The sequence below is a fragment of the Nicotiana tomentosiformis genome, chromosome 4 (genome assembly GCF_000390325.3).
Source record: "Nicotiana tomentosiformis chromosome 4, ASM39032v3, whole genome shotgun sequence".
Taxonomy (NCBI): Eukaryota; Viridiplantae; Streptophyta; class Magnoliopsida; order Solanales; family Solanaceae; genus Nicotiana; species Nicotiana tomentosiformis.
The window spans coordinates 5338813-5348867 of record NC_090815.1 but is presented as its reverse complement, the minus strand read 5'-3'; positions in this window follow the sequence as shown (position 1 = coordinate 5348867).

Here is a 10055-nt window from a genome sequence, read left to right as displayed (position 1 = left end):
ACTAATACGAATTTACGCTGTATAAGGTTACTGAGCTTGTTTGGATGGTTGTTACTTATTGTATTATATCGTATTGTTATTTAAAATACGATGTTTATTTTGATTGTTACTTAAAATTTATTGTATCGCATCGTTAAATCCGTCGTTACGTAACGACGAAATGTAATGACCGATTTGGTGTGGTCGCGTCGTTACCTTGTCTCTTTCTCTCATCTCACCCTTCATTATTATTAAATAATTTTATTTTATCATTTACCCTATTTTTTTATATAATAATTTTATCCCGTATTATAATTTTCTTTATATTGCAAGTTTATTCTTCATATTGATGGTGCGTGATATCATGAAACAACGGCAAACGATACAATCTATCCAAACATTGTATTTATCAAACGATACAGTACAATACAATATAATACATTATGAAACGATATGTAACAACCATCCAAACAAGTTGTAAAGTGGGAAGCATTCCAACCATAATATTTTCCATTCTCAGAGGCGCATACCTGAGATTGCATCGTATCATTAAATTCATCGTTACTTAAAGACAAAAAATGTCATTTTATGTAACGGTCGATTTGGTGGGATCGCGTCGTTACCTTTTTTCCCCTCTCATATTGCCCTTTCTTATTATTAAATAATATTATTTTATCTTTTATCCTACCTTCTTATATAATAATTCTACCGCGTACCTTACTTTTTCTTTGTAATATTGCAAGATTATTCTTCATATTGTTGATATACGACATCATGAAAGACGATACGTAATGTAATTTATCCAAACATTTAATGCATCAAAACAATACAACATAATTTGATAAGATACATAATGAAACGATGCATAACTACCAACTAAACAAGTTGTAAGGGGAGGTATCATATCTATCCCATCATAACCTTTGGTGGTTCGGCACAACTATTCTAAGAATAATACTAGCTTTTTACATTTAAAAAATAATAATTTAAAATCTTGTATTATCATAGGCAAATTTAAAATTTTAACTTGATTTGTTTTGACGTTCTTAGCACTGAAAATATAATACTTTTACAATTATAGGTTTGGATCATATATTTGTTAAATATTTTATGGGTTTTCACATAAAAAATTATACTTCGCGTCAAAAATATTGAATTTGGACAAGCGAATACCAAATCATTGGATCCGACCCTACATTTTACCTTAAATTAAATTAGAATAGTCACACAAAATGTTATGACGATTAAGACAAACAAAATTTAATTCATTAATTCCTATATTTCACGTCAGTCAAATTATGTCACATAAATTAGAATGAAAAAAATATTAATTCATCAATAAAGTCGAAATGAAAATCATTAAAAATAGTATTTGTGTGTGAATTAGAGCTGTACTTACATTCTAATTCCCTTCTTTTTCACATAACCCCACTATTGGGTACCGGGAAGTAGAGAACAGTATTGATTAAGGGATACACTTTTTCTCGATTTCTGACGTTATAAAAATAATAAATAATAAAAATAAAGATTTTCTTACGTTACAAAAATAATTAATTATATAAAAAAAAAAAATCTTACGTTAGCCACTTTTGGAGCAATTGACCTAACAGGTAAGAGGAGCACATTTTTTTTTTTTTTTGTCTAATTTAGAATACTCGATTGGGATTGGCTGGCAAACTCTCATTACAAATTCACATGGGATATTCACTGACTTTTTTGCCATGATTTTTTTAATTCATATACCGTTGAATACGAGGCATAATTTGAATGGACGAAAAGCTCCAAAGCTTTAATAACCAAAATCACTTTTGATTAATTTAATCTGGCAAAAAAAATATAGAATTCTCGAGTTAGAAATTTAAGAATAAAGAAATTTATTTTTCCTTTAATGTAGAGGAGTACGTACCATATATGATAATTTAATAGCTTTGTTTCAGACCATATATAATAAATTACGAACCATATAGCATAAATGGGTTGTGGCTTTGATGGCAAGCGAGAGGTCGTCAGAATCATAAACTTCAAATTATAGATCAAATTCTAACTTCAGTTAGTTAGATCAGTAAATTTCGTAGAAATGACATTAGGTAGCCATTTTAAAGGGCTGCTATTTAGGAATGAGTCAATGTGTCATGAAATTCATTTTTCCAGTTCAATTTTTTAGGACAGAAATGTCCTAAATTGTCCTGAAAATTAAGATTTTTAGTTCAAAATTTCGTGACAAATTAGGTATTGACTAATCCCTAAATAACAGCCCTAAGAATGGTTGTTTGCAGAGGCGAATGTAGTGTACTACCTACGGGTTCAACTGAACCCATTACTTTTGACGCAGAGAAGAAATTATATGTAAAAATTCATTAAAATTACAAAAATAGTAGATATGAACCCATAACTTTAAAAAAATAATGGGTTCAATGTTAAAAACCTTAAAATTGAATCCATAGAATTTAAATTCTGGATCCGCCTCTGATTATTTGTGTACTTTTCAGTAAATTTAGAATACGAGATGAATAAAAAGACAAAGAGAAGAATTGACATAGGAAAATGTCAAAAGTAGATTACAACAAATATTCTATGTATTTCTCGTTGGACTAAAGACAATATAGCAGGTTGGAAGTTTTAACTACTATTTGTACTTACTTGATAATTGGTTGGGATTAGTCAACTTGATGCGCTCAACCGCGTTAAGATTAGTTATTTAAACCTCTCGATTGCGTAAAGGAAATCAACGTGATTTAAGTAAGATAGGTGTCGCAACTAAGTCAAATTCTGAATACTAAATATGATCTCAAATGAATCAAATTGATAAATAAAATTGTATCAAGAAGTTTTGTTTGTTGAAAAAACATGAATTCCGTATTTATTAATTTTAATAAACTGATATAAATTATACACATCAGATATTGAAAAAATAAACTGTCTTGATTATCCGGTGTTCGAGTTACAAAGAGTCGTAATTATCTAGTGTACAAATTTAGAGACAACATCTAAATATTTATATATATATATGCTAGTTTCTCTACGTGTATTCCATATAAATTTCTTACTAAATGCTAAAAAATAGTTATAAATTTTTTATATGCATACATAGCCGAAATACATTTGATTGTGTTATAAAGTAGAAAATTAGATATACAAGAAGTTTACATCTCCCATATGAAAATTGATTGCTATCTTCTCTATATACTTCGACCTTAACAGTGTCAATTGTGTATTGGCATAGCTATCTTCTCAAGGTTGATTGGTCGTTTATGAAATATTGAAGCCTCCTTTGTTATATTTCAACACACATGTCATGCACAAAATCTTCAATTTCTTTGTGTACATCTACAAGTAATATGTATTTAATACACTAATAAGTGTTAGAGTTCAAATTTCATCATTGAAATGAAGAATTGAATTGCCAAATGAGTCCTTTTTTATCTATTGACTGGAAACAAATAGGTAACCATGTAAGACAAATTAAATAAAAAGATTCACATATGCCCTGCACTATTTAAAATACTCAATTTTATATTTTTCAGTAAAATCTTTGAGCATATATATCATCATAGGAAAAAACAATTTGAATCGCATAATGAGTCATCTTTTATTTGCTGACTGAAAATTAGGTAATCAATAGGTCACAATATAGAATGTGCTACTCAAAATTACTTCAATTTTATATTTTCATTAAAATCTTTGAACTTGATATCTTATTAGAGTGACTATGGTCCTTCGGGAGAAATTCAAAAATAGCCAGATTTACAAGTGATAATTGAAAAATAGTCACAATTTTAAAAGTAATCGAAATTTAGTCACTTTTCATGTAAAGATAAATCTGAACGAAAACACTGTTCAAAATTCAAAAAATATTCCAGCATAATATACTGGAGTTCCAGTATAATATACCGGTCCAGTATAATATGCTGGAAGTTCATACACAGGTGCTCCAATCTCTAGTATATTATGCTTGAACTTTCTACGTGTTGGAATTCCAGCATAATATGCTAGAAGTTCATACACATGTGCACCAATCTCCCGTATATTATGCTGGACCGGTGATAATCGGCTTAATGTATGCATATTTTGATATATATCGCCTCATATTTTGCTCATGTCTCGACGATTTGAGATGTTTAATATGATTATTTGTGCTAAATTTTGGTATTTCTATGTGTAGGGATCATTCGAATGCAATTTGGGACAAAAGGGCGCGAATTGGAGCGAAATCGGGACAAAAACGCAAAAAGTAAAATTTGAGGGCCACAGCCAGCGTGGGGCGCTGGCTGTGGCGTAATTTACAGTAGCTAAAATTTATGAGCGCCAGGGCCAGCGCCCTACGCTGCCCTGGACGCTCAAGACGGGAAAGTAGCCTTTTTCGACTAGGACTCGGTTATTTCGACCCCTAGACGCCCCCAACTCATATAAAAACCAACCTAAACCTATATTTTAGAGGGAGGACGTGACTTAGAGAGAAGAGGGAGGCGCCAAACACTCGGAAGCAAGGATTTGATCAATTCTTTCACCCCTTTCCTAGTACTCATTGATTTTATATTTGAAAATATTATTTTTGATGATTGTATGAACATGAGTGGCTAAGAACCCTATTGTTCTAGGGTCATGGGTATACATGAATGTTGACGTTTGAAGTTTAATTTGACGAAGTTGATTTTATCATATTGGGTTATTTATTTAATTCTGTTTTTAATTATTTTGCTGAGTAGCTAACAGTGAAATACTATCTACGAATCTAGAGTTGAACTCGAAAGTGGGAATTCTAGATTGCATATAGAATTAAATAGAGCAAGTTCTTAAACCCGGGCATCGGGGAACAGATTCGCAATTAGGATAGACATATACCTAATTGCCTTGCTCTGTTGCAATACAGGAATTGTAAATGCGTTCTTGTTAATCTTAATTCCATAGACATATAGGTATTAAGTTAGCTTAAATAGGCGAGTAAGGACTCGACAGATTCTTATGAGTAATATCAACCCTGTCAATCAACAATTCAGATAAGTCAATTAGTTATTTTAAGCTAAGAATGCAACATGATTATTAGATAACCCTTGACCCTGGAATATTATCTCCTATTGATTGTTATTCGAAATTATTTAAGTGTTGTGGTTGATTTCTAGTATTTCATTACTTGATAGTTTTTAGGTAGTAAATTAGAAAATTATCTATTTTGTAAGAAATCACTTGAATCGATAAGTTATTTGAGTTTGAATTAATCAAAAGTTAATCATAAGTCTTCGTGGGAACGATACTCCACTCACTACTCTATTACTTGACGACCACGTATACTTGCGTGAGTGTGTTTGGTCGCAACAAGTTTTTGGCGCCATTGCCGGGGACTTAGAAATTAGCTATTTGACTGAGTTAAGCTTTTTATTAGTTATTTGTTCAAGCTCTAATTTTCAGTTTACCTTGTTTGTGTTAACGCATGCTCTTCTCTTGAATGCGGAGGAGTAAAAGTGCAAACAATCTCCTTCCTCTTGATCCTGAAATTGAACGAACACTTCACAGAGTGAGGAGGGAAGTCAAAGCAAGAACTAGAATAGAAGGAGAGTTGGACATCGTAGTTCAACCACAGCCAACAGAGATGGCAGGTAATGAATAGCGTGCGGTGATAGAAGCCGCAAGGCCCAATCTTGCTAATATGACTCAGGCTATTGTGAAGCCTGATATCACAGGGCATTTTGAACTCAAACAATACATGATACAGTTGATTCAGTCCACAGGGCAATATGTGGGTCTATCTCATGAAGACCCGCAGAGGCACATTCAGAATTTTTTTGAAATTACAGACACCTATAATTATCCGAGCGTTTCCAAGGACTATGTGAGGCTGACAGTATTTCCCTTTTCACTGTTGGGGGAAGCTAAGGAATGGTTGCAAAAGGAGCCCGCGAACTCAATCCACACTTGGGATGATTTAGCAAGAAAATTTTTAATCAAGTTTTTTCCCACTAAGAAGACAAAGTCGCTGAGGAGCTAAATTCTTGGGTTCCAACAACGGGATGGCGAGACACTTCGTCAAGCTTGGGAAAGATATAAGAAGCTAGTCAGAGACTGCCCGCATCATTGTCAGACTGATGAGGTATTGGGTCACACTTTTGTTGATGGGCTAGATGAGGCATCAAAGATGAATCTTGATTCAGCTTGTGGGGTTAGTTGCATGGCGAGGCCGTATAGTGAAATACAACTCTTGTTAAATAACATCATTGCTAATGACCATAATTGGCAAGAAGATGGGGACTCACGAAGGGCAATTAAACAAAAGGCAGCCGGGTTGATTGAGCTTGATGACTTCTCAGCCATGAGAGCCGATATAGCAAAATTGGCAAATCAGATGAATAGAATGACAATGCAACAAACACAACAGATGCAACATGTACAGCAGATGTCTATTTGCTGTGAGCTATGTGGTGACAGTCATATGAGTGACATGTGCCCCACGAATCCTGAATCTATATACTATATGGGGCAACAGAGCAGAGGTCCAATGAATCAGCATGCACAATATGGGAACACTTACCATCCAAATTGGAAGAATCATCCCAACTTCTCATGGGGAGGAAATCAGCCGAATCAGAATCACTATAGGCCCCAAGGAAATTTCAATCAACCTCAGAAACCACCCCAACGGATAGAAGAGTGTACGAATGACTTGCTGAAGAAGTTGTTGCTTGACAATCAATAGCTCAGGACCGATTTCAAAAATCTTGAGAGGCAAATGGGACAGTTAGCAGCAAATCAAAACACTAGACCTGCAGGCGCTCTTCTCAGTGATACAGAGAAGAACCCTCAAGTTAATGCAGTTACACTCAGAAACGGGAGGGAATTAGAAGAAGTGCCAAAGAAGAGAAATGACAAGCCTATACCTGAGGGGGAGCTGATCCCTAAGGCAATACACGAGTCAAAGAAAAATGATGCAGGTTCAGAGCCAGTGGAGGCTGCAAGGCCACCACCACTTTTCCCCCAGAGATTGTAGAAAAAGAATGATGATCGCATGTTCAACAAATTTCTCTCTATGTTGAGCCAGGTTCAATTGAATATTCCATTGGTAGATGTACTTCGTGAAATTCCAAAATATGCTAAGTACATAAAAGATATAGTGGCTCACAAGAGGTAATTGACTGAGTTCGAGACAGTTGCACCTACTGAGGAGTGCACTTCAAGGGTCCAAAACAAGCTTCCTCAAAAGCTTAAGGATCCTGACAGCTTCACCATCCCTGTGCGAATTGGTAATATTAACATGGGTCATGCTCTTTGTGATTTGGGGGCGAGCATAAATCTAATTCCCTTGTCCTTATTTAAGCAATTGGGTCTGGGAGCTCCAAGACCAACCATTGTGATGTTGCAATTAGTTGATAGGTCTATAGCCTACCCTGAAGGAGTGATTGAAGATGTGTTACTGCAAATTGGGAAATTTATCTTTCCAGCTAACTTCATTATTCTAGATTTTGAGGCGGATGAACAGGTTCCATTCATATTGGGACGACCTCTCTTGGCTACTAGTGATGCAATAATTAAAGTAAGAGAGGAAAAAATGATTATGAGGGTGGACAACGAGGAAGCAATTTTTAATGTCTACAAAGCGATCCAACTTCCCCGCCACTATAAGGAGCTCTCTATGATATCTGTTGTGGAGGTGGATGAGCAACTTCTTGACACGAGTGTATATCTAGACGATTCTCTAGAAAAAGCACTCATGTTGTTCGATAGCTTGGAGATTGATGATGAGGTTGAGGAGATGATGCATATCCTAGATGCATCTTGTGCTTACATGCAGGGAATACACCCGTTTGAGCCCCTGAATAGGCCAAATGGATCTCCTCCAAAGCCGTCAATTGAAGAAGCTCCAAAATTGGAGCTTAAACCCCTACCCCCTCACCTTCAATATGCTTATTTGGGTAGTTCTGACACTTTACCTATTATTGTTTCTTCTGACTTGTCTAAATTGCAGGAAGAAAAGTTGTTGAGAGTGCTAGGTGAGCACAAGCGAGCAATTGGGTGGACGATGTCTGACATTAAAGGCATTAGTCTAGCTTTCCGCATGCATAAAATCCTCATGGAGGACGGACACAAGCAAAGTGTAGAGCAACAATGCTGCCTAAATACAATCATGAAAGAGGTGGTAAGAAAAGAAGTGATTAAGTGGCTTGATGCAGGTATTGTATTCCCAATCTCTGATAGCAAATGGGTAAGCCCCGTTCAATGTGTTCCTAAGAAAGGGGGGATGACTGGAGTGGTTAATGAAAATAATGACTTAATTCCTACAAGAATTGTCACTGGGTGGAGAATTTGCATAGATTATAGAAAATTGAACAATGCCACCCGAAAGGACCACTTCCCCCTCCCTTTCATTGACCAAATGCTTGATAGGTTAGCTGGCCAAGAATACTACTGTTTCCTAGATGGTTATTCGGGGTATAATCAGATTGCTATAGCCCCAGAGGACCAAGAGAAAACCATATTTACGTGTCCCTATGGTACGTATGCGTTCAAGAGAATGCCTTTTGGTCTCTGTAATGCACCTGCGACTTTTCAAAGGTGTATGATGGCTATTTTTACTGACATGGTTGAAAGATTTGTGGAAGTGTTCATGGATGATTTTTCTGTGTTTGGGTGTTCTTTTGATAATTGTTTAATGAACCTTGATAAAGTGCTTGCTAGGTGTAAAGAGAAAAACTTGGAACTAAACTGGGAAAAGTGCCATTTCATGGTACGTGAAGATATAGTCTTGGGGCACAAGGTGTCAAAAAATGGTCTGTAGGTGGATAAAGCAAAGGTGGAGGCGATTGAAAAATTCCCCCCACCGACATCCGTCAAAGGCATTCGCAGTTTCTTGGGCCATGCAGATTTTTATCGTCGATTCATTAAAGATTTTTTGAAAATTTCTTCTCCGTTGTGCAGGCTTCTAGAGAAAGATGTCACCTTCAAGTTTGATGATGCATATCTGAAAGCATTTGAGGATCTGAAGGGAAGGTTGGTGACTGCACCAATTATCATCGCCCCAGATTGGGGACAACCATATAAGTTGATGTGCGATGCAAGTGACATAGCAATCGGAGCTGTTTTAGGGCAAAGAAGGGGTAAAATCTTTCACTCCATTTATTATGCGAGCAAAACTATGAATCCAGCTCAAATGAATTACACAGTTACTGAAAAAGATTTGCTTGCAGTGGTGTGGGTGTTTGACAAGTTCAGATCTTATCTAGTGAGAACCAAAGTTATCATCTACACAGATCATTCAGCTATCAGATACTTGTTTGAAAAGAAAGACGCCAAGCCGAGGCTGATTCATTGGGTCCTCTTATTACAATAATTTGACTTAGATCCGAGATCGAAAAGGAACAGAGAATCAAGTGCCTGATCACTTGTCCAGATTAGAAAATCAGAACCATGTAGCTGAAGGGGGGTTGATCAAAGAAATATTTTCTGATAAGCAGTTATTAGCAGTCACCTCAAGTGAAGCCCCGTAGTATGCAGATTATGTGAATTTTATTGCAAGTGGGGTGACGCCACCAGAATTGACACCTGACAATAGAAGAAGATTCCTACATGATGTGAGGCTCGACATGTGGGATGAGCCATTCCTGTATAGGCAGTGCGCAGATCAGTTGGTGCGAAGGTGTGTTCCTGAAGAAGAGATAAATGTAATATTGCATGGTTGTCATGCTTAGCCATATAGAGGTCATCACGGTGGGGATAGAACTACCCAAAAAGTGCTACAATCAGGTTTCTATTGGCCAAAATTGTTTAAGAATGTACATGCCTTTGTTAAAAAGTGTGACAGATGCCAAAGAATTGGAACTATCACGAGGAAGCACGAAATGCCTTTGCAAAATATTCTGGCAGTAGAGCTTTTTGATGTTTGGGGGATTGATTTCATGGGACCGTTCTCATATTCTAATGGTCACAGGTACATCTTGGTGACGACCGACTATGTTTCTAAGTGGGTGGAGGACATTACTATTCCTACTAATGACGCAAAGGTAGTGGTAAGCTTTGTAAAGAAGCATATCTTCACGCGCTTTGGGACTCCAAGAGTGTTAATAAGCGACGGAGGAACTCACTTTTGTAAC